Consider the following 25,738-nt stretch of genomic DNA (forward strand, 5'->3'; position numbering starts at 1 on the left):
AGGTTCTCTCCTGTCTGAGCAGGTGTCCTGCCAGTCATGACTGAGGGGAGAGCACGTTTTCCTCAACCCTGCCATCTCTCAAGAACCAGTTTTTAAGATCGCCAGCAGGCTGGGAGTGAGAGGGGAGCCATGTTTGCTGGGCACAGAGGTGCCATTCTGAAGAAAGACGCTGGCAGTGGTTGCGTGTATTTGACATCACGAATTTAACAATGGCTAAGATGATAATTTTGTTCTGTGGGTTTTATATTTATGTGTATGTGTTCACACATGTGCACTCGTATGTGGAGGTCAAAGATCAGTCCTGGGCCTCGTCCTCAGTTCCTGTTCACCTTGCCTTGTGTGTGTTTGCTTGTTTCTCTCAAGACAGGGTCTCTCTGTGTAGCCCTGGCTGTCCTGGAACTAGCTATGCAGACCAGGCTGGCCTCGAACTCACAGAGATCCACCTGCCTCTGCCTCCCAAGTGCCGGGATTAAAGGCATGTGCCACCGTCGCCCAGACACTTTGTTTTTTTGAACAGGTTCTCTCCCTGGTCCAAGAGTGCAGATTAAACTGGGCTTGCTGGCCAGTGAGTCTCAGGGATCCCAGCCTCCACCACCCCAGTGCTGGGAACAAGTGTGAGCCACCATGGCTGCCTTTTTAATGGAGCTTCTAGGGATTGAGCTCAGGTTCCCGAGCTTGCAAGGCAACTGCTTGGTCAGCTGAGTCATCTCCCTGGCCTCTTTCATCACAATTTTTAAAAAACGCAAACAAAATACCTTAGAGTTAGGGAGATGGTTCAGGGGTCAAGAACAATGGAGGAAGACATCATTGACCTCTTCTATGACCTCCACACACACAGAGGCATGGATGAGCACATTTGCACACACATGATATCACACACACACACACACACACACACACACACACGCACACACACACACACAAACAAATGCTGGGGGCATCTGGGAAAACCTACCTCCAGAGTTTTAAGTCAACAAAGTGCAAAGACAGCAAACAACCTCCCCTAGAAACAGGTGAGCCTATAACACCCACCTACCACCTAGATCTGGCCTTCTAACCCTTCTCCACCCAATGCCTTAGGCAGCCACTGCCATCCAATCAGTGATAGCCTTGAGTCCAGCACCCTAGCCTCCCCAACAGCTGGTCTCCACAAGAGGCAGGCTGCGATGTCAGGGCGGGATGTCTGGGCCTGCTGTACATGCTCCAGCTGGGCAGAGCTAAGTGGCAGCTGAGGTCACAGCAGCTGTGACACCCTGCCAGTAATAGCTCCCTTGTTCAGCCACTTCACATAATTGCTTCTCAAGGCACCAGCCATTAGGCCTCCCTGCTGGAAAAATCACTAACAGAGCCCTGGGGCTGGGAAGGGGAGGCCTCGGGACTGTGGATGGTAGCGGGCTCCCATTGCAGCCCAGTCCTGTCAATTGGCCTCAGCTTGGGGGCTGGGAAAGTGAGGCCATCTCTCAGCCAATACAGGGGTGACATGTCCCTTCACCTGCTGGGAGCCAGTACCTTCTAAAGGCCCCACATGTGTCTGTCAGCCAGGTGGTAAAAGCCCTGACTCAGTTCACTGTGTCCATCCTGGTTCCATGGCAGGAATCCACAGGTGAAGAAAGAAGGAAGGAGAAAAGGAGAGAGAATGGAGGGGATGGACTGACAGAGAAAGATAAGGAAGCAGGGATGAAGAGTAAAGAAAGAAGGGAGGGAGATAAAAGGAGAGAGAGGTAGAGGCAAACATGAAGAGACAGCAACAGAGGCAAGAGTTGGTGAGAGGCAGAATATCCTCACCGCCATACTCAGAGGGAAAGGTACAGAGTACAGAAGACCTCAGCTGTTCATCTGCCCTGGGTTTGGGGACAGCATACCTTGGCTGTCCCTTAGGTCTGTGATTTGGAGAAATCTAATACAGCCACCCACAATCACTCCTCACTGTGGAGCATCTACCCTGACCCAGTCTGGCCTAACCTGGAGGCCCCAGATGACATATGGGCAGACTCTCTGCTCAGCAGACAAGGGGGCTCCACAGGGCCAGCTGCCTTGAAGAGGTATGATAGCCAGAGACCCAGGGAAGACTGTGGACTGAGGGACATAGACCCTGAGAGTGACTATTCCCCATTGTTGCTGACCCCTTCTCTCTCATTAGACTAAAGCCATCAACACTTATTTGGGCCCCGTGGCCCAGATTAAGACCATGTTTCCCAGCCGCTCTTGCAACTAGGTGTCCTCACAATATAACTGTGCCTTCTCTCTCCTCCTTCTTGAGATCATGACAAGATCTGAGGAGGTCAGGCTTAGTGGGGGCTACTGGAGACCTGGGCTTTCTACCTCAATGAGTAGCTCTGCCCAGCATGAACAGGTCCTGAGGGGAAGCAGCCTTGGGCTGCTGTAGGAATGGCTCTGCCTGCTGGAGCATCTGCTTCCTTCCCCTTTCATCGTGTCTCAGAGGTCACTAAAGACAGGCCTGCAGGGAGGGTTCTGAGTTAGGTGAGTCAACACACGGGACCAACTGTATGGCTCTGCTCCTGAAGGAGCCCTCCTGCCAGTGTCCTCGTGTGTGCTCCAGGACACTGTCTTGGGCAGCACTGTGCTCTTGAAGAGCTCAGCCTCATGCCAGGGAGCCTAGATGCAACTTGCTTGGATTTAACTTTCAAAGGACGCAAAAATGTACTGAAAAATCAAGCCTAGTGATTCTTTTTTTTTTGTTTTGTTTTGTTTTTCAAGACAGGGTTTCTCTGTGGTTTTGGAGCCTGTCCTGGAACTAGCTCTTGTAGACCAGGCTGGTCTCGAACTCACCTAGATCTGCCTGCCTCTGCCTCCCGAGTGCTGGGATTAAAGGCATGCGCCACCACTGCCTGGCTTAAACCTAGTGATTCTTTCAGATAAGGTACCCTCAGTTATCAGGGATGACGGAGGAAAGCTGAGGGATGAGGATCACAAGTTCAAGGCCAGTTTGAACTACAAACCTACAGAGAGACACCACTTTCCCACCTGCTGGAATGGTAGAAGAGAGGAGAAAGCCAACACCAGGTGCTGGCAAGCAATAGAGAGATCCATGCCATATCATCCAGCAGCTGTACAAACAGATCAGCAAAGTCACCATGGGACACGGGAAGACAGCACACAGGTCCATAAACATCCAAGTCAGCCCTATTCACAGCAGACAAGAGTGGAGACACATCAAGTGTCCATGGGATAATGAGTGGGTAACTAAACACATGGACTGTCACCTGATCATCAACAGAAATGGCCACTGAGAGCGTGCTATGATCAGAAAGCTAAAACAGGAACAAAAGTCCTCATGGGGTGGGATGCTTGTTATGTGAGAAGTTCAGAGATAGGGAGCAGTTTCTAGTTCTGTGCTGAGGACTGGGAACAGAGAGTGGGGAGTGATGCATCTGAGGTGATGAGATTGTTCTGGGAGTGGACAGTGGAGGCAGGACACACTGATACCATTGACAGGGCACTAAGCAGGTGATATGATGGTCTTGGCTTTATCTCAGGGTTGGCTGAGGCACTAGGTTTTTATCAGTACTCTGGACAGGGCATTTCCCACTCTGCCCCCTCACCCCTCTTAGGGCACTTGATCCCCACTGCTTGGGAAGTTTTGGGAGACTGTGGAACCTTCAGGAGGTGGGGGCTGGCCGGGGAAAGTAGGTCACTGGTGATCACTCAACCCCATTTCCTGTCTGTAGACATGATGTTCCTCTGGCAGCCTCAGGCTCTTGACAGTATACCACAACCATGACAGACAGTGAGCTATACAACCAGCTCTTCTTCCCTGGAGCTCTGGGAAAAGCAACTAATCCCAGGCTGAAGTGGAGCATTGGAGCTTCCAAGTGATGTCTCTAAGGCTGCTGGGAGTGAGCAGGCATCTCCTTCTTGCAAAGGTTGAGAATTGCCGGGTGTGTGAGCAAAAACATCTGCCAGGCTTCGCTACCTCACACTGAAGAATGTTTTGGACAGTGACACCGAGGACAGAGGAAAGCAATACCATGGGGAGAGAGCGCTAATGCTGTCTGTGTCTGTAGTCCACTCTGGGAGTTGGAGCTAGCCCAGGGACATTAAGATTGAGCTAGCTGCTTTTGTCCTTCAAACCATGCCCTGACTCCATGGTGGGCTGTGTGCTACACACAGACTGGACAGTCCCCAAGTTATTAGTTATACTTTAAAACACCGTAGAATCATGCATTACACAACACACACACACAGCTTTAAGCCTTGAAAGCCAAGGTCAGTGAGCTGTTCCCACATCCTACTCAGTTTCTTTCATCCCTGCCTCTGTTTCTCCCTTCTGCCTCCAACCTGGGAGAGGAAAGCCTAAGGTTGGCTGCATTGATTCCCAAGGCAAGAGGTGACAGTAGGCATTCTATAGGGAGCAGAGCCCATCCTAGTCTATGAACGACAACACAGACCCCAGCATTGAACCTGGAGGGGGTGGGAGCACTAAAGACACAGAGGGTGGACACTTTCAAAGGCCAGGACCAGAGGCAGTGGTGTGAAATTCCTGGGGCTGAGCTGAATGTGCCTGTCACTCCATTGAACCATTTGTACAGCTGCACAAGGCACACACATACCTTCTGTGGGTAGATTATCATGAAATTTCATCAGCAGAAAGTCCCAAGAGTAGAAACCCTGCACGCCAGAGCTCACGCTCAGTATACAAACATGGCCACCTGTAGAGTGGATGTCCTGGGCCAGTACCTGGTGGGTCACTGCTATAGCAGGCACCTTGGCTGCGGGACTCAAAGCAAGTGGTGGAGGGTTGGCCCTCTGTGAGGAGGAGTGCCTCAGTCATGAAAAAGTAGCAGGCAGTGGTCAGGTTCCATAGTGTCCTGCTTCCTGCCAACCCACAACCTCAGTTCAGTCTTCCTGGGACACAGTCCTTGCAGAAGTAACTAAGGTAAATGAGGCCACTATCTACTCCAGTGGGCCAGTATTCAATGGCTAGTTTTTTGTTTTGCTTTGTTTTTCTTACAAAGAAAAGAACACAGGGTTGTGGAGATGGCTCAGCAGGTGAAGGCACTGGTCAGATGGTCCTGGTGACCTGAGTTCAAACCCCAGAGCTCATGTAAAGGCAGAGGAGAGAAGAGGAGAGAACTGACTCCGCAAAGCAGTTCCCTGAATTTCATACCATGGTAAACTCTCCATGAAGGAAAAAAAAGGAAGGAAGAAAAGAAAGTAAACACAGAGGAACACAGGTCAGAGTGATGGGACCACAAGACATGGAACTTGAGTCCCCCTAACCCCGAGCATCTCTCCTGTCCCAGCGCTGTACTTGAAGGGTACTTCATGGTGCCAGAGCTCCCTTGCCTCTACTAAGATAGGCCTCAGGAGGGGTTCTCCAAGAGTGATGGCACCTCTTAGATTACTCTTCTTGTGCCTGTCCCCAGCCTTGCTGGAGCTATCACCAAGATGACCTGGAATGTCTGATAAGGGTGCCATGGGCAGTTTCTCACTACACTTACTGAATGAGCCCTGACATGCAGACTGAGAATGGAGCAGCATGGCCGGTGACTCATCTTGATGGTAACCGTGATGACCCCAGGGATAGATGCTCTGCAGTGGCAGCACAGCTGCTTGTGGCTCTTGCTGGACTCAAGGCTCCATGAGTCGCTTGCCATCTTCAAAACTCTGTGAGTCACTTGCTATCTGCACCCTGTCAACACTAGCCTCTGGTTCCTTACCTTGGTTCTCATATTCAAAGCCCATTGGGAAGATGCAGGAGACACAGATTCAGGCTTACAGCCTGGAGTAGTGGCTTGCCTTCTAGATGATACTGCACTGCCTCCCCACCTCCAACAGAAGTCTCTGGGTACAAGGAGTCAGCATTCACAGCAGTGCTAGGGTGACAACAGCGTTGATGATGGGAGCAGCCATAAACCGGGCCCCACATCATGGGCTCCACCACCCTCTAGTGCTGGGGTTTTCAGTCTTCCTAGTACGGTAACCCTTTAATGCAGTTCCCTGTGTTGTAGTGACCCCCTCCCAACCATAAAATTATCTCCTTGCTACTCACAACTGTAATTTTGCTATTGGTGTAAACCACAATATAAATATCTTATAGGCTGGATATCTGATATGACCCACAGATTGAGAATCACTGCTCTATTGGGAACCCTTGCTTATAGAGCAGCCTTCCCTGGCCATTTGGCAGTGACAATAGACTTGAACACAGGTCCCTGCTGTTTTTAAGGCAGAGTCTAAGAAGCAGGTTCCTGATGGCTGGTGAGGGTCTGATGCCTCCTGTCTTTCCTATCAGCCACATCCATGCCAGACCCCACATTGTGGCACATGCCAATAACCTAAGAGTAGCCTGGAGGGCACCGAAGGAACTGGCATACCTGTACATAATACACATTATGGGTCCCATACTATGTGGAGATAGAATGGGGGACATTTTCATCAACTTGCTTCTTTCTCAAAAGACTCTAAAATTGCAACTGTATAAATGCAGAATCAGGGTCCATTTCATCTCATGGTCATAAAACAGGACAGGGCCATCTCTACAACCTTAGCCATGCAGAAAACAAGCCTGGGTTCAGGTTGAAAGCCCTGTTGAACTAGGTTGGAGCCTGTGGGTGTGCATTTAGGTCCGTTGGTACTCCAGTTCACAAGGATATACATGCCTTCTTCCTGCCTCCTCCCTCCACTTGTCCCTTTTCCCACTAGGGAAATCACATCAGAGGAATCACAGGAGACAGAAACACTGGCTGACTGGCCAGGACCCAAAGCCCTGGTGAGTGACTCAGAGCTCACTCATGCCCAGATTGATCCCAACTCCTCTGAGTCCTTCTTGTCCTCATATGCCTGGCTCTAGGCTTTCCTTATGCATGGAGGCCACTGTGTACCAAACCCTGTATAGCATTGATGAAGGAGGATCACCTGTCTATGTGTTACTTTCATTGGTTAATAAAGAAACTGCCTTGGATCTTTGACAGGACAGAAAATGAGGTAGGTGGAGTAAACAAAAAAGAATGCTGGGAGGAAGAAGGCAGTGAGGCAGTTACCATGACTCTCCTCTCTGAGACAGATGCAGGTTAGGATCTTTCCCGGTAAACCACCACCTCGTGGTAAGACACAGATTATTAGAAATGGGTTGAATCAGTATGTGAGAATTAGCAAATAAGAGGCTGCAGGGAATAGGCCATCCAGTGTTTAAAAGAATACAGTTTCTGTGTAATTATTTAGGGGGTAAACTAGCCAGGATCCAGGCAGGAATGCAGCTTGCCACTCCTCCTTGCAACAGAGTGGCACCCAACGTGGTTAACTAATGTCACGTAAAACCAGAGAGGGCTTTAAAAGGAATTCTAGACACAAGAATAGAGTTTAACACAGCTTTTTGCTGTTTGCTAGAACGTGCCATAGAGAGATTTCCTGTTTCAGCAATAGCAGCAGAAAAAAGCTGCACCATTTTAAAATGAGGCTTCCTGGGCCTGCTGCTGGTGCAAACTCCAGCTATGGAGGATTTCTGGGCCCGGACGTTTGTGTGCCCACTCAGGGTGGGGAACAAAGTAGCTGAGACCATGCCCATGGCTTGGCTCTTCCTGCCTGAGTAAGCAGTGGGATCAGGTCTACTAGAATATGGAGGTTTTGAAATACCAGTTTCTGGGCTGTGCTGCCATTGCTATCTCTGTCTGGCTCCTGCGGAAGACAGAGCTTTTGAATGGAACATTTGGAATAAAGTGCTATGATTTGTTTGATGGCAACTAGACTGTGTGCCCAAAAGGGGGGTTATTGTGTGCTGTGGCTCAGAGGCACAAGCGCCTCCACCATGTTAGCAGTGAAATGTGCAAGTCTCAGAAGCACGAGCGGATCCGCCATGCTGGGCTGGGTGGGGCAAGCAGGCAGTACCTGTTTTTGACCTAGGAATGTCACAGCTTAGATTCTTAAGTGCTTAGTGATTTAAAACTGCAAAACAAAAATGCTCCTAGATAGTAAAAAATTACAGATTCACAATAGGACAGATTCAGATGGGAAAGACCTCTCAATGGGTCACAGTGTTGGATGAGTGTACGTAGGCTTGGGAGAGAAAAGAAAAAGAATATAGAGAATAAAGTTAATGCCATAAAGAAAAAGAGCAAAGTCTTTAAAGAGACAAAATAAAGTGATAGAGTAAAAACAAGCCACACAAAAATGGAAAATTCTCAGAGAGCCTGGATTCTGTGTATTATTGTGTTTTCTTTAAAACTTTTGACCTGTGAAGGAGCTAAGTACAAACAAACATTTCATTAAATGGGCTGCTAAGCAGAACCTGCATATATGTTCTAAAGGTATCTTGACTTCAGAATTTGGATCAAGCTTTGGAAAGGAGTTTCTTCTTTTGTTTTCACAGAAGATGAGGCCTTGTGGATTGCTTCTAGACCTATATGGTATGATAGACCATGCCTTCCTGAAAGGTTGCTGTGAACACCCTCAAAAAAATTACTTCACTCAACTGCCGACTGAGATGAACCTGTCATACAAGTTACACCACAAAAGACCTGATTAACAGCACCCCCATACAGCAAGAAGCAGTTTGGAAAGAAAAAACTGTGCCCATGTTCCCAAATATGTCTATAAATGTTCTTTTACATTTAAAGGGGGATATGATATAGATATGAATAATTTGCTTTGGCATGAATTTTAAGATCAATTTTGTTTTATGTATATGTATTTCTGATCTTGATTAAGGTATTGTGATTGTGTAGTTCATTTAAAAATGTAATGTATAATTAGAAAATTAGATTGTTAATGGATAATAATCAATAATAGTCAAGCTTGTAGTCATGTTAGATTTTCTAGATATATAGTGATACATTTTAGTTAGATAGGCATTCTTCATATCTTTCAAAGACTACAGAATATGGCATTTTAAATGTTTTTTAATAACTTAGGACTTTTTATGACAATGAGACACGTCTGCTCCTGGCAACACCAATCTGCTGATTCAAGAGAAAGATGGGCATCGAGGAGGCTACTTATGGAGTTAGTTAGCCATTTGGTCAAGAAACTGCTCTTGCCTGGACTGTTGCATAAACTGGACACAGAGAACCCGCAGAAGAGTCTGCGAGACATTCTGTAGGATACAAAAGAAAGTGATTAAACTGTCTTTGAAATTTCCTGCATTATGGAAATGTCTGCAGGATACTATGGGCCTGTAGGTCGAAGATAGATACCCCAACGGTACAAAAGAACTTTGGGTGAATGTCCGGGCAGCAAGATGTTTCTGTCATTTCTAGAGTTTGGAAGTTACTTATTTCTTGTTTGCTTAGGTAATATTATTACCTTCTGGAGTCTTTGATGGGGTTGAAGAATGGTTTGTTATAGTTTCCTTAATTATGATAAAGATAAAATAGATATAAATATTGTGACTGTAATTCTTGATTTATAACTGTTTTGCTACATGTAATTTTACTATGTTAAAGTGAAAGTCTGTATTTTTTTAAAAATTTATTTATTTATATTTAAAAAATTTCTACCTCATCCCCACTGTAACATGAGGGCCGGCTTGTTGGGGTATTTGTCCCACCCTGTACCCCACAGCTGGCAAGCCACAAAGAAAATCTCACAGAGTCTACATTAGGTTATAAACTGATTGGCCCATTAGGTCAGGCTACTTATTAGCTCTTATAACTTTTGTTACCCCATTATCCTTATCTATTTTAGCCACATGGCTCAGTACATTTTCTAGCTGGGCAGCTCATATGTTGCTTCTTTGGTGATCTGGGCAGGAGTGGCGGAGGGAGCTTCCTCCTCCCTAGTCTACTCCTATTCTCATTGCCCCGCCTCTACTTCCTGTCTGGTTGACCCGCCTATACTTCCTGCCTGACAAATCAGCGCTTTATTAAAATACATAACTGACAGAATACAGAAAATTCTCCCACACCATTTACCTCTTTTTTTTTTAAACAAAGGAAAATACCCATAGTCCATTTTTTGGGAATGTGGGATTAATTTTTCATGCTACTTCTGGCTGGTTGGAGGCACTGATGATCTTATGGGGACCTAAGGAAAATTTAGAGTTATAATCAAGTTCTGACTAGAGTATCCTGTGAGTCTTGATCATCTCAGGCAGCAGTCTTGAACCTGTTCTGGATGAAGAACTCTGTCATCTTTGCCATCTGTTCCTATTGGAGATTTCTCAGGTGATCTTCCTTTATTACCCTGATTTTTCTTAACTCAGAATGAATCCACGGCCTCTCATTTGATTTGGAAACAAAAGCAAAATCTCTTTTCCAAAGTAACATACCTTTTGACTTCAGTTTTGAAGCCAAGGTATTATCTTGGGTTAGGTCAGCAGCATTTATAAACAAAAGTCTTTTAGCAGCTGTTGCTCCTTCCTCAGCAATCAAACAATTCAAAGAGAGCAAAATAACATACAGTATCAAGATTCTCTGTGTATTTTCCATCTTTATGTGGCTTTACTTTAACTTCTATTTCTTTTATTTTTACTTTTACTTTTTGAGACAGGTTCTCTGTATATCTTTGTCCTGGAATAGCTCTGTAGACCAGGCAGTCCTTGAACTCACAAAGATCCCACTGTCTCTGCCTCCCCAGTGCTGGGATTAAAGGTGTATGCTACCACACCTTGAACTCACAGAGACCTGTCTGTCTCTGCCTCCCAGGCATTGGGATTAAAGGTATGTGCTACCATACCTTGAAGTCACAGAGTTCAACCTACCTCTGCCCACTTGAATTCACCAAAGGTCAACCTACCTCTGCCTCCCAGGCACTGGGATTAAAGGTGTGTACCATCACACCCAACTACTCTCTTTTTCTTTTTAACTTTAAGAACTTTACCTTTTAGCTTGCATATGCTTTTATCACACTGTAAAACATTTAGAGGTTTTCTTCATCTTTGAATCTATCTTTACTATATATCTCTCTTTTTCTGACCACATAAGTCTTTAAGGAGAGGATTAAAGCAGTGGCTTTGATGGCTAGATCCAGCCAATTCCTTAGCTTTCCAGCCTCATGGTAGTGGTACCGCTGGAGCCATTTTTATTGCCATAACTCTATGGTGTTTCAAGGTCCCTGCCAGCAAGCAAGCTGTAGCATTCTGCTAACAGACCACACTCAGTTGGACTGCCTGCCTGAAAGAGTCAGAGTTTGCCCTGGCAGGATGGGCCAGAAAGCCAGCATTTTAAAATGACACAGCTTTTTTCCTGCTATGGCTGAAAACTGAAAAGCATGTGGTCAGCTTTTCATCAACACTATTTAAGTATTTCATGGCAGGACCTCTTAAAAGAGCTGCAAGGTTTTGTAGTTAAAGCTGAGTCAGGAAGTCTCTCTTAGATGAGAGCATTTGCTTGCCTCTAGCAACCAGAGCAGACCCAAGAAATTGCTGCTACTAAGAAAACATACTTTATTCCCCCCAAGCTTTCTCAAGCTTTTTGTGGATTCAGATATACACGTGGGTGCCATATGTAACATGACGGAAAGCTTGTTGGGCTTTCTGTCCCACCTGGTACCCCACAACCGGCAATTCCCAAAGAAAATAACACAGAGTCTACATTAGGTTATAAACTGATTGGCCCACTAGGTCAGGCTACTTATTAGCTCTTATAAATTTGGTTACCCCATTATCCTTATCTACGTTAGCCACATAGTTCAGTACCTTTTCTAACGGGGCAGCTCACATGTTGCTTCTTCGGTAATCTGGGCAGGAGTGGTGGAGGGAGCTTCCTCCTCCCTAGTCTTCTCCTATTCTCATTGCCCTGCCTCTACTTCCTGTCTGGTTTACCCACCTATACTTTCTGTCTGGCCAATCAATATTTTATTAAAATATATTATTGACAGAATACAGAAAATTCTCTCGCACCACCCCGCATCCCTTTTCCCTCCCTCACCCAACCTCCTCCTCCACACCTCCCAATCCCTCTCTAGACTTAAGAGCAGTCAGGGTTCCCTGCCCCAAGGGAAGTCCTAGGTCTTCCCCCATCCATAAAGGTCTATAAAAGTGAGCATCCAGACAAACCAGGATCCCAAAAAGTCAGTCCATGCAGTAGAATAAAAACCCAGTGCCATTGTTCTTGGCTTCTCAGTCAGCTTTCATTGCCAGCCACATTCAGAGTGTCCATTTTGATCACATGCTCCAATGCTCCCAGTCCAGCTGGCCTAGGTGAGCTCCCATTAGATCAGTCCCACCGTCTCAGTGGGTGGACGCACCATTCATGATCCTGACTTCCTTGCTCATGTTCTGCCTCCTTCTGCTTCTCATTTGAACCTTGGGAGCTAGGTCCAGTGCTCCAGTGTGGGTCTCTGTCTCTATCTCCATCCATCGCCAGAGGAAGGTTCTATGGTGATATGCAAAATATTCATCAGTATGGCTATGGGCCAAGGCCAGTTCAGGCACCCTCTCTTCTGCTGCCCAGGGAACAATCTGGGGACCTCTACTTGGACCTTCGAACCCCTCTGGAATCAAGTCTCTTGCAAACCCTAAAATGGCTCTCTTAGTTGAGATATTTACTTCCCTGCTCCCATATCCATCTTTCTCCAACCCCCCATCCCATTCTCCCAAGCTATCCCTTCTCCCTTCTCTATACCCATCTCCCCTTACATCCACCCCCAACCCTTCCCATGCACCCAAGTTTTCCTGGCAATCTTGTCTACTTCCAATATCCAGGAGGATAGCTTACTGATTTTCTTCAGGTTCACCTTCTTATTTAGCTTCTCTAGGATCACAAATTATAAGCTCAAAGACCTTTAATTATGGCTAGAATCCACTTATGAGTGAGTACATACCATATTCCTGTTTTTGGGTCTGGGTTACCTCACTCAGTAAAGCGTTTTCTATTTCCATCCATTGGCATGCAAAATTCAAGATGTCATTGTTTTTTACTGCTGAGTAAAACTCTTCTTTAACCATTCTTCTATTGAGGGGCACCTAGGTTGATTCCAGGTTCTGGATATTAAAAATAGTGCTACTATGAACATAGTTGAACAAATGCTTTTGAAGTATGATAGGGCATCTATTTGATATATTCCCAAGAGTGGAATTGCTGGGTGTTGAGGGAGGTTTACTCCCAGTTTCCTGAGAAACCACCACACTGATTTCCACAGTGGCTGCACAAGTTTGCATTCCCACCAACAATGGATGAGTGTTCCCCTCACTCCACATCCTCTCTAGGATAGGCTATAATTGGTGTTTTTGAGTTTAGCTATTCTGGCAGGTGTAAGATGGTAACTCAAAGTTGTTTTGATTTGCATTTCCCTGATCGCTAATCAGGTTGAGCATGACCTTAAGTGTCTTTTGGCCAATCAAAGTTCTTCTGTTGAGAATTCTCTGTTCAGTTCAATACCCCATTTTTTAATTGAATTAATTAGAGTTTTAGTGTCTAGTTTCTTGAGTTCTTTGTATATTTCGGAGATCAGACCTATGTCTGATGAGGGGTTGGTGAAGATCTTCTCCCAGTCAGAAGGTAGCCTTTTTGTCTTAATGACAGTGTCCTTTGCTTTACAGAAACTTCTCAGTATCAGGAGGTCCCATTTATTCATTCTTTCTCTTATTGTCTGTGCTACTGGGGTTCTACCTAGGAAGTGGTCTCCTGTGCCCATGTCTTGTAGACTGCTTCCCACTTTCTCTTCTATTGTATTCAATGTTGTCAGATTAATATTGAGGTCTTTAATCCATTTGGACTTGAGTTTTGTGCATGGTGATAGATACGGATCTACTTTCATTCTTCTACAGGTTGACATCCAGTCATCCCAGAACCATTTGTGCTTTCCTTCTTCCATTGAATAGTTTCAGCTCCCTTGTCAAAAATCAGGTGTTCATAGGTTTGTGGATTAATACCCGGGTCTTCTATTCGATTCCATAGGTCGACATCTCTTTTCTTATTCCAATACCAAGTTTTTAATACTGTAGCTCTGTAATAGTGTTTGAAGTCCTGGATGGTAATGCCTCCAGAAGTTCCTTTATTGTATAAGATTGTTTTGGCTATCCTGGGTTTTTTGTTTTTACATATAAAGTTGTTTATTGTTCTCTCAAGGTCTGTGAAGAATTTTGATTGGATTTTTATGGGAATTGCATTGAATCTATGGATTGCTTTTGGTAGAATTGCCATTTTTACTATGTTGATCCTCCCAATCCAAGAGCAAGGGAGATCTTTCCATTTTCTGGTATCCTCCTCAATTTCTTTCTTCAAAGACTTAAAGTTCTTGTCAAATAGGTCTTTCACTTCTTTGGCTAGAGTTACCCCAAGATATTTTATGCTATTTGTGGCTATCGTGAAAGGTGATATTTCTCTGATTTCCCTCTCTGCTTCTTTATCCTTTGTGTATAGGAGGGCAACTGATTTTTTGGAGTTGATCTTGTATCCTACCACGTTACGAAAGGTGTTTATCAGCTGTAGGAGTTCTTTGGTAGAGTTTTTGGGGTCGCTTATGTACACTATCTTATCATCTGCAAATAAGGAAAGTTTAACTTCTTCCTTTACAATTCGAATTTCCTTGATCCCCTTATGTTGTCTTATTGCTATTGCTAGAACTTCAAGCATTATATTGAAGAGGTATGGAGAGAGTGGATAGCCTTGTCATGTTCCTGATTTTAGTGGAATGGGTTTGAGTTTCTCTTCATTCACTTTGATGTTAGCTGTTGGCTTGCTGTAAATAGCTTTTATTATATTTAGGTACGATCCTTGTATCTCCAATCTCTCCAAGACCTTTATCATAAAGGGGTGTTGAATTTTGTCAAATGGTTTCTCAGCATCCAATGAAATGATCATATGGGTTTTTTTTTCTTTCAGTTTATTTATATGATGGTTTAAATTGATAGATTTGCATCTGTTGAACCAACCCTCTATCTCTGGGATGAAGCCTACTTGATCATAATGGATAATTTTTCTAATGTGTTCTTGGATTCTGTTTGCCACTATTTTATTGAGAATTTTTGCCTCAATGTTCATGAGAGAGATTGGCCTGTAATTCTTTTTCTTGGTTGTGTTTTGTGTGGTTTTGGTATCCGGGTAACTGTAGCTTCATAAAAAGAATTTGGCAATGACTCTTCTGTCTCTATATTGTGAAATACATTAAGGAGTAGAGGTAATAGCTCTTCCTGGAAGTTCTGGTAGAATTCTGCATTGAAACCATCTGGTCCTGGGCTTTTCTTCATAGGGAGATATTTGATAACAGCTTTTAATTCTTCAGGACTATTTAGATTGTTCACCTGGTCTTGGTTCAGTTTTGGTATATGGTGCTTATCTAAAAAATGTCCATTTCTTTTACATTTTCCAATTTTGTAGCATACAGGTTTTTGTAGTAAGATCTAATGATTCTCTGAATTTCCTCTATGTCTGTGGTTATGTCCCCTTTTTCATTTCTGATCTTACTAATTTGTGTGTTCTGTCCCTGTCATTTGATTAGTTTGGATAGGGGTTTGTCAATCTTGTTGATTTTCTCCAAGAACCAGTTTTTTGTTATGTTGATTCTTTGGATTGTTTTCTGTGTTTCTATTTTGTTGATTCCAGCCCTCAGTTTGATTATTTCCCGTCTTCTACTCCTCTTGGGTGAATCTGCTTCTTTTTTTTTCTAGAGCTTTCAGCTGTGCTGTTAAGTCTCCAATGTGTGCTTTCTCCATTTTCTTTAATTGGGCACTTAGTGCTATGAACTTTTCTCTTAGCACTGCTATCATAGTGTCCCATAGGTTTGAGTATGTTGTGTATTTTCAATGAATTCAAGGAAGACTTATTTTCTTTCTTTATTTCATCCTTAACCCAGGGGTGATTAGTTGTTGACTGTTCAGCTTCCATGAGTTTGTTGGCACCCTGGGGGTAGCATTGTTATGGAATTCTAACTTTAATCCATGGTGATCTGACAAGACACAGGTAGTTACTAATATTTTTTTTTGTATCTGTGGAAGTTTGCTTTGTTACCGAGTATGTGGTCAATTTTTGAGAAGGTTCCATGAGCTGCAGAGAAGAAAGTAAATTCTTTCCTATTTGTGTGGAATGTTCTATAGATGTCTGTTAAGTCCATTTGATTCAATACCTCCAATAATTCTCTTATTTCTCTGTTAGGTTTCTGTCTGATTGACCTGTCCATTGGTAAAAGTGGTGTGTTGAAGTCTCCTACTATTAGTGTGTGTGGCTTGATGACTGCCTTGAGTTCTAGAAGTGTTTCTTTTACATAAGTGGGTGCCTTTTTTATTAGGGGCATAGATATTTAGGATTGAGACTTCCTCCTGATGTATTGTTCCTTTTATGTGTAAAAACTGTCCATCTCCATGTCTTCTGATTGATTTCAGTTTGAAGTCAATTTTGTTAGGAATTAGAATGGCCACACCCACTTGTTTCTTAGGTCCATTTGCTTGGAAAACCTTTTCCCAACCCTTTACACTGAGTAGACGTCTGTCTTTGTGGTTGAGGTGTGTTTTTTTGTAAACAGCAGAATGTTGGATCCTGTTTCCATATCTAATCTCTTAGTCTGTGCCTTTCTAAAGGTGAATTGAGTCCATTGATATTAAGTGATATTAATGACCAGTGGTTGTTGACTCCAGTTATTACTTTTTTTGGTAGTATAGTTTGTGTGTTTCCCTTCTTTGAGTTCTGCTTGTGAAGGGTCACTAAATGTCTGAGTTACTGTAGGCAGTGTTGGCAATGTTGGATTCCTAGGGTTTTGATTTTCCTTCTATTACTTTCCATAAGGCTGGATTTGTGGCTATGTATTGTTTAAATTTGTTTTTATTCTGGAATATTTTGTTTTCTCTGTTGATAGTAAATGATAACTTGGCTGGGTATAGTTTTCTGGGCTGGTATCTATGGTCTCTTAGTTTCTGCAGTACCTCTATCCAGGACTTTCTGGTTTTCATGGTTTCCATAGAGAAGTCCGGTATGAGTCTGATAGGTTTACCATTATAAGTTACTTGAACTTTTTTCTTTGCAGCTTTGAATCTTCTTTCTTTTATCTGAATGTTTTGTGTTTTGATTATTATATGGTGAAGGGATTTTTTTTTGATCCAGTCTATTCAGTGTTCTGTATGCTTCTTGAACCTTCATAGGAACATTGTTCTTTAGGTTGGGAAAGTAGACTTGATCTACTTTCAAGATATATAGATATCTTGATATCTATAAAACATTCCACCCAAATAGGAAAGAATATACCTTCTTCTCTGCAGCTCATGGAACCTTCTCAAAAAATTGACCATATACTCAGTAACAAAGCAAACTTCCACAGGTACAAAAAAATATTAATAACCACCTGTGCCTTGTCGGATTGAAAACAGCTTGGTACTGGCCTAAGAACAGAGAAGTCGACCTATGGAATCGAATAGAAGACCCAGATTTTAAGCCACAAACCTATGAACACTTGATTTTTGACAAGGGGGCTAAAGGTATGCAATGGAAGAAGGAAAGCATGTTTAACAAATGGTGCTGGCATAACTGGATGTCAACCTATAGAAGAATGAAAGTAGATCCATATCAATCACCATGCACAAAAATCAAGTCCAAATGGATTAAAGACCTCAATATTAATCTGACCACTTTGAACCAGATAGAAGAGCAAGTGGGAAGTAATCTACAAGACATAGGCACAGGAGACCACTTCCTAGGTAGAACCCCAGTAGCACAGACAATAAGAGAAACAATGAATAAATGGGACCTCCTGAAACTGAGAAGCTTCTGTAAAGCAAAGGAAATGGTCAGTAAGACCAAAAGGCTACCTTCTGACTGGGAGAAGATCTTCACCAACCCCTCATCAGATAATGGCCTGATCTCCAAAATATACAAAGAACTCAAGAAACTAGACACTAAAACTCTAATTAACCCAATTAAAAAATGGGGTGCTGATCTGAACAGAGAGTTCTCAACAGAAGAACTTCAAATGGCCAAAAGACACATAAGGTCATGCTCAACATCCTTAGTGATCAGGGAAATGCAAATCAAAACAACTATGAGATACCATTTTACACCGGTCAGATTAGCTAAACTCAAAAACACCAATGATGGCCTATGCTGGAGAGGATGTGGAGAGAGGGGAACTCTCATCCATTGTTGGTGAGAATTCAAACTTGTGCAGCCACTGTGGAAATCAGTGTGGCGGTTTCTCACAAAACTGGGAGTCAACCTCCCTCAAGAGATGCCCTATCACACTACAAAAGTATTTGCTCAACTGTGTTTATAGCTGCACTATTTGTAATAGCCAGAACCTGGAAACAACCTAGGTGCCCCTCAATAGAAGAATGGTTAAGGAAGGTGTGGAACATATATACATTAGAGTTTTACTCAGCGGCAAAAAACAATGATATCTTGAATTTTGCATGCAAATGGATGGACATAGAAAACACTTTACTGAGTGAGGTAAGCCAGACCCAAAAAGAGGAATATTGTATGTATTCACTCATAAGTGGATTCTAGCTATAATTAAAGGTCTTTGAGGCTATTAATTGTGATCCTAGAGAAGCTAAATAAGAAGGTGAACCTGAAGAAAATCATGTAGTTATTCTTCTGGAGATTGGAAATAGACAAGAGTCCCAGGTAACCTCGGGTGCATGGGGGAGTGGGACAGTTGTTGGAAGGAGAGAGGGTTAGAGAGTAGGGAGTAGGGGAGGAATGGGGAAAGCTCGGGGGACTGGGATGGGGGGAGGGAGGAAGGATGGATATGGTATCAGGGAAGAATATATCTCAACTAAGGGAGTCATTTCAGGGTTTATAAGAGACTTGATTATAAATGGAATCCCAGGTCCAAGGAGTGATCCCCAGATTGTTCTCTGGACAGAGGAGAGGGTGCCTGAACCGGCCTTGGCCCATAACCATACTGATGAATATTTTGCTTATCACCATAGAACCTTCATCTGGTGATGGATGGAGATAGAGACAGAGACCCACATTGGAACACTGGACTTAACTCCATAGGTCCAAACGAGAAGCAGAAAGAAAGAGAACGTGAGCAAAGAAGGCAAGACCAGCGGGAAACTTCATCTGACAATGGATGGCGATACAGATGGAGACCCACATTGGAGCACTGGACTGAGCCCCCCAAGGTCCAAATGAGGAGCAGAAGGAGGGAGAACATGAACAAGAAAGGCAGGATCATGAGGATTGTGTTCACCCACTGATACAAGGGGACTGATCTAATGAGAGTTCACCAAGGCCAGTTGGACTGGGACTGAACAAGAACGTGATCCAACCAGATTCTATGAATGTGGCTGGATTCTCTGAATGTGGCTGGCCCGGAGTCTTTCTGAAAAGTCATTGACAATGACACTGCGACTTGTTTCCTCTGCATATACTGGATTTTTGGGATCCAGTCTCTCTGGATACTCACCTTCCTGGACCTGGAGGGAGGGGAGAGGAACTTGAACTTCCCACAGGGCAGGAAACCCTGACCGCTCTTAGGGATGGAGAGGGAGGAGGAGAGGGAGTGGGGGGAGTGGGAGGGTGTTGGAAGGTGGGGCGGAAATGGAAACTTTTATAATTTAATAAACTTTGGAGAAAAAAAAGAGAAAGTTTTCTTCTATAATTTTGTTGAATATATTTTCTGGGCCTTTGATCTGCAGTTCTTCTCCTTCTTCTACCCCTATTATTTTTAGATTTGGTCTTTTTATTGTGTCCCAGATTTCTTGAATGTTTTGTGATGAAAATCTTTTGGATTTGCTGTTTTCTTTGATCAGAGTGTTTATTGTCTATATGGTGTCTTCAGAATCTGAGCTGCATTATTCTATCTCTTGTATTCTATTGGTTATGCTTGTTTTTGTTGTCTCTGGTCATTTACCTAGAATTTCCATATCCAGCCAGTCCTCCATTTGTGTTTTCTTCATTGCCTCCATTTCAGTCTTCAGTTCTTGAACTCTTTCTGTTATCTGTTTGATTGTTTTTTCTTGGTTTCCCAGGGTGTCATTTTTGGATTTACTCATTTCTTTAAACTTTTTGTTATACTTCTCTTCCATTTCTTTAGAGGAGTTATTCATATCCTGTTTAAGGGACTCTATTGCTTTCATAATGACACTGTTTTCCACTTCTTCTGGAATAGGGTGTTCAAGTCCTTCTGTTGTAAGATCGCTGGAATCTGGTGTTTTCATGTTGTTTTTCAGATTGTTCTAGGAATTCTTGCCTTGGCGCCTGCCCATCTTTTCCTTTAAATACTCTCCAATAGATCTTCTGGTACAGGGTCAGGTTCCCTTGTTGGCCAGTGACCTTGCCCTCTGATGGATCTTCTGCTACAGGATCAGTGCCCCTTGCTGGCCAGGAATCTCGCTGACTAAAGACTTACCTTTCTGCAGGCAAGCTATCAAAACAAAGGAACTCCCTACTGCCCAGTTGCACTCACCACCACGTCCCGGTGCCCACACAGGTTGAGCTGGGGGATTTTATGACCCTGAGAAAGGGAGGTAGAAAAGGAAGGGGTTCCTGGGTGAAAGCTTGGATGGGATAAAAGGAGAGAGGGATTAGCAGGGTGAAGCAGCCCCTGCAGAATGACCAGAGAGATAAGGGTGTCGGGGAAAGTCTGTGTTCCCTTGCTGGGCTTCTGCCGTGGGTCAGGAGCACACTTACCCCTCTGCTGGATCTTCTGCTACAGGATCAGTGACCCTTGCTGGCCAGAAATCTCCCTGACTTAAGGCCTACTTTACTGCAGGCTGGCTATTAAAACAAAGGAACTCTCTACTGCCTGGTTGCACTTGCCACCCCATCCCAAATAGGTTGAGCTGGGGGATTTTATGGCCCGGAGGAAGGGAGGGAGGGAGAGAAGGGGTTCCTGGGTGACAGCTGGGATGGGATAGGAGGAAAGAGGGCTTAGCAGGGTGAAGCAGCCCCTGCAGAATGACCAAGGAGATAAGGGTGTCAAGGAAAGTCTATGTTCCCTTGCTGGGCTTCTGCCATGGGTCAGGAGCACACTTACCCCTCTGCTGGATCTTCTGCTGCAAGTCTTTCTTTTTGTTTAAACAGAAAAGGGTGAAATGATGGAGGAGGGTCAGTTATCTATATGTTACTTTCATTGGTTAGTAAAGAAACTGCCTTGGCCCTTTGATAGGACAGAAAATTAGGTAGGTGGAGTAAACAGAAAAGAATGCTGGGAGGAAGAAGGCAGTGAGGCAGTCGCCATGACTTTCCTCTCTGAGACAGATGCAGGTTAGGATCTTTCCCAGTAAGCCACCACTTCGTGGTGCTACACAGATTACTAAATATAGGTTAAAGCAAGATGTGAGTATTAGCCAAAAAGAGGCTGGAGGTAATAGGCTTTTCAGTGTTTAAAAGAATTCAGTTTTTATGTAATTATTTCGGGGGTAAGCAAGCCGGGATTTGGGCGGGAATGCAGCCTGCTGCTCCTCATTGCAACATAGCTTGGCATTTTGACACTCTGGAGAAAGTAGGCCAGGGCAGGTGCTAGGATTAGCATGGCTCCTTTGCTATAGATGAGGAAACTGAGGCTCAGAGAAGAACACCGACTATGAGCGTTGAGGGTTCTCCCCTCTTGGGCTTGGGTCCAACTCCGCCTCCCTGTTCCAGGGAGACCAGCTTCACCTAGGGTCCCATGGCATCAATATAGAAACTACCATGGGTCCCCTGTTTACATGCCTAACACTGGGGATCTGGTGGTGGGTTACATGGGACATCAGGTCTGTGGAAAGCATCCCATGATAGTTGCTTGTGCTTCTCAAATCCTCATTCATGAAGTCTTTTAAAGCCAAGTATGGCATCATGTGCCTTTAATCCCAGCACTCAGAAGGCAAATGTCAGCAGATCTCTTTGAGTTTAGGGCCAGCCTGGCTTTCACAGTGAACTTCATGGTAGCCAGAGCAAAAAACAAAACAAACAACAACAACAACCAAACAACAACAACAACAAACATTCATCTGGGGCCTGACAGGGCTGTGGCCAGCAACTTTAGCCTCTGAGCTGTCCTTCATCCACCAGGGTTCCAAAATACAAAGGAGACAGTAAAACAAAACAACTGGAAGTTAGTTCATTGGATGCTTGGGGGTGCTGGCGTGCCTTTTGGAACTGGTATGGGATCAAGTGACCCTGCATGCAACTAAGTCTTGTCAGTTCTGCTTCATGTCATGTTGTCATGTTGTCTGTTGTCAGTCTCCTTGTTGTAGTAGTGTGTGAAGTAATTTCCACTATGGGAAAAGCTTCTTCCAAACCTAAGTCTCCCCTGGACCTTGTCCTTTCTCTTTTCCAAGATTTCATGGAGGCCGCTTTAGCTGTCTGTAGCCCCTGTGAAGCCGGAGCTACTCAAGACCTTCTGCTCCCTTGCAGAGCAGTGCTCCCTCCCCTGGTCCTCCCCAACTTCCTTGCTGACTAAGATAAAAGCCCAAATTCAGTTCACTGGGAAGGGGATGATGATTTCCCCATGGCCCAAAGCCTATGCCTTGTGCCTGGATCTGGAGGAGGAATACAGACTCTTCTCACAGATTCTCACTCTAGAGATATCTCTAATAATGGCTGAACTCCAGTTCTCCAACACAGGGTTGTGGGCAGAAACTAACCCATCAGGTTTAGCAATTCATTAGCCCCCAGCTGCAGTCACCTTAAAACCCAATGTCAGGGTGAGACAGTATCCAATGACCCCAGAGGCCAAGTCAGTATTGCTAAACATATTAATTGACTCCTGGAACATGGAATCTTGGTGCCTTGCCAGTCTCTATGGAACACCCCACTTATGCAAACATCCATAGATACAAAGAAGTTGTGGTAACCACCTGTGTATTATTGGATCACCAGGGAATACAGTTAGAATTCAATAACATTTTTACCCCCAGAAAGCCTACAAACTCATGGAAACTGAACAGTCAACTACTAATCACCACTGTGTCAAGGAAGAAATAAAGAAAGAAATTAAACTCCTCCTTGAATTCAATGAAAATAAAGGCACAACACACCCAAACCTATGGGACACTATGAAAGCAGTGCTAAGAGGAAAGTTTATAGCTCTAATTGCCCACATAAAGAAAATGAAGAAAACTCACATTAGAGAATTAACAACACACCTGAAAGCTTTAGAAAAAAAAGAAGTAGATTCACCCAGGAGGAGTAGAAGACTGAAAATAATCAAACTGAGGGCTGGAATCAACAAAATAGAAACACAGAAAACAATCCAAAGAATCAATGGAACAAAAAGCTGATTCTTAGAAAAAATCAACAAGATTGGCAAACTCTTATCCAAACTAGTCAAAAGGCAGAGAGAGAACACACAAATCAACAAGATCAGAAATGAAAAGAGGGACATAACCACAGACACAGAGGAAATTCAGAGAATCATTAGATCTTACTACAAAAGCTTGCATGCCACAAAATTGGAAAATGTAAAAGAAATGGACATTTTTTAGATAAGTACCATATACCAAAATTAAATCAAAAACAGGTAAACAATTTAAATAGATCTGTAAGTCACGAGGAATTAGAAGCTGTCATCAAAATCTCCCTACCAAAATAAAAAAAAGAACAAGAAAGAGGGTTTCAATGCAGAATTCTACCAGAACATTCAATAAGAGCTAATACCTATACTCCTTGATGTGTTCCATAAAATAGAAACAGAAGAGTCATTGCCAAACTCCTTTTATGAAGCTACAGTCGCCCTGTTACCAAAAACCACACAAAGACACAACCAAGAAAGAGAATTATAGATCAATCTCATTCATGAACTTTGACGCAAAAATTCTCAATAAAATACCGGCAAACCGAATCCAAGAACAAACACATCCAAATAATTATACATTGTGATCAAGTAGGCTTCATCCCAGAGATGCAGGGCTGGTTCAACATATAAAAATATATTAACGTAATCCATATATAATCCATCATATAAATAAACTGAAAGAAAAGAGTCATATGACCATTTCATTAGATGTTGAAAAAGTATTTGAAAAAATTCAACACCCCTTTATGATAAAGGTCTTGGAGAGATTAGGGATACAAGGATCATACCTAAACATAATAAAAGCAATATACAGCAAGCTGATGGCTAACATCAAATTAAATGGAGAGAAACTCAAAACCATTCAACCAAAATCAGAAACAAGACAAGGCAGTCCTCTCTCCATACCTCTTCAATATAGTACTTGAAATTCTATCAATAGCAATAAGACAACATAAAGAAGTCAAGGGGATTCGAATTGGAAAGAAAGAAGTCAAAATTTCATTTATTGCAGATGATATGATAGTTCACATAAGCGACCCCAAAAATTCTACCAAAGATCTCCTACAGCTGATAAACACCTTTAGTAATATTGAGGAATACAAGATCAATTCCAAAAAGCAGTTGCCCTCCTATACACAAAGAACAAGGAAGAAGAGTGGGAAATCAGAGAAGCATCATCTTTCACAATAGCCACAAATAGCATAAAGCATCTTGGGGTAACTCTAACCAAGGAAGTGAAAGATGTATTTCACAAGAACTTTAAGTCTTTGAGGAAACAAATTGAAAAGGATACCAGAAAATGGAAGGACCTCCCATACTCTTGGATTGGGAGGATCAACATAGTAAAAATGGCAATTCTACGAAAAGAAATCTATAGATTCAATTCAATACCCATCAAAATCCCTACAAAATTCTTCACAGACCTTGAGAGAACAATAATCAACTTTATATGGAAAAACAACAAACCCAAGATAGCCAAAAGAATCCTATATATTAAATGTACTTTCGGTGGCATTACCATGCCTGACTTCAAACTCTATTACAAAGCTACAGCAATGAAAACAGCTTGATATTGGCACAAAAATAGAGATGTTGACCAAGGGAATTGAATTGAAGACATGGATATTAATCTACAAACCTATGAACACCTGATTTTTGACAAAGGAGCTAAAATTATACAATGGAAGAAAGAAAGCATCTTTAACAAATGGTGCTGGCATAACTGGATGTCAATCTATAGAAGAATGAAAATAGATCCATTTTTATCACCATGCACAAAATTCAAGTCCAAATAGATTAAAGACCTCGATATAAATCTGACCACACTGAACCTGATAGAAGAGAAAGTTGGAAGTAGTCTACAACACATGGGCACAGGAGACCACCTCCTACATATAACTCAGTAGCACAGACCATAAGAGCAAGAATGGATAAAGGGGACCTCCTGAAACTGAGGAGCTTCTGTAATGCAAAGGACACTGTCATTAAGACAAAAGGGCAACCCACTAAATGGGAGAAGATCTTCACCACCCCACATCTGTGAAAAGTCTGATCTCCAAAATACACAAAGAACTCAAGAAACTAGACACTAAAACTCTAATTAACCCAATTAAAGAATGGGGCACTGAACTGAACAGAGAATTCTCAAGAGAAGAAGTTCAAATGGCCAAAAGACACATCAAAAAAAAAAAAAAAAAGACATGCTCAACCTTCTTAGCGATCAGGGAAATGCAAATCAAAACAACTTTGAGATACCATCTTACACCTGTCAAAATAGCTAAAATGAAAAACACCAATAATAGCCTATGCTGGAAAGGATGTGGAGTGACGGAAATACTCATCTATTTTTGGCGGGAATGCAAACTTGTGCAACCACTTTGGAAATCAGTGTGGTGGTTTCTCAGGAAACTGGGAATCAACCTACCTCAGGATCTCTCAATTCCACTCTTGGAATATACCCAATCATACTACAAAAGCATTTATTCAACTATGTTCATTTCAGCACTATTTGTAATAGCCAGAACCTGGAAACAACTTTGGTGCCCCTCAATAGAAGAATAGATAAAGAAGGTGTGGCACATATACACTTAAACTCAGAAGTAAAAATCCATGACATCTTGAATTTTGCATGCAAATGGATGGAAATAGGAAACACTTTACTTAGTGAGATAACCCACATCCAAAA

This window comes from Myodes glareolus, chromosome 16 (assembly GCF_982192425.1).
Source record: "Myodes glareolus chromosome 16, mMyoGla1.1, whole genome shotgun sequence".
Classification (NCBI taxonomy): domain Eukaryota; kingdom Metazoa; phylum Chordata; class Mammalia; order Rodentia; family Cricetidae; genus Myodes; species Myodes glareolus.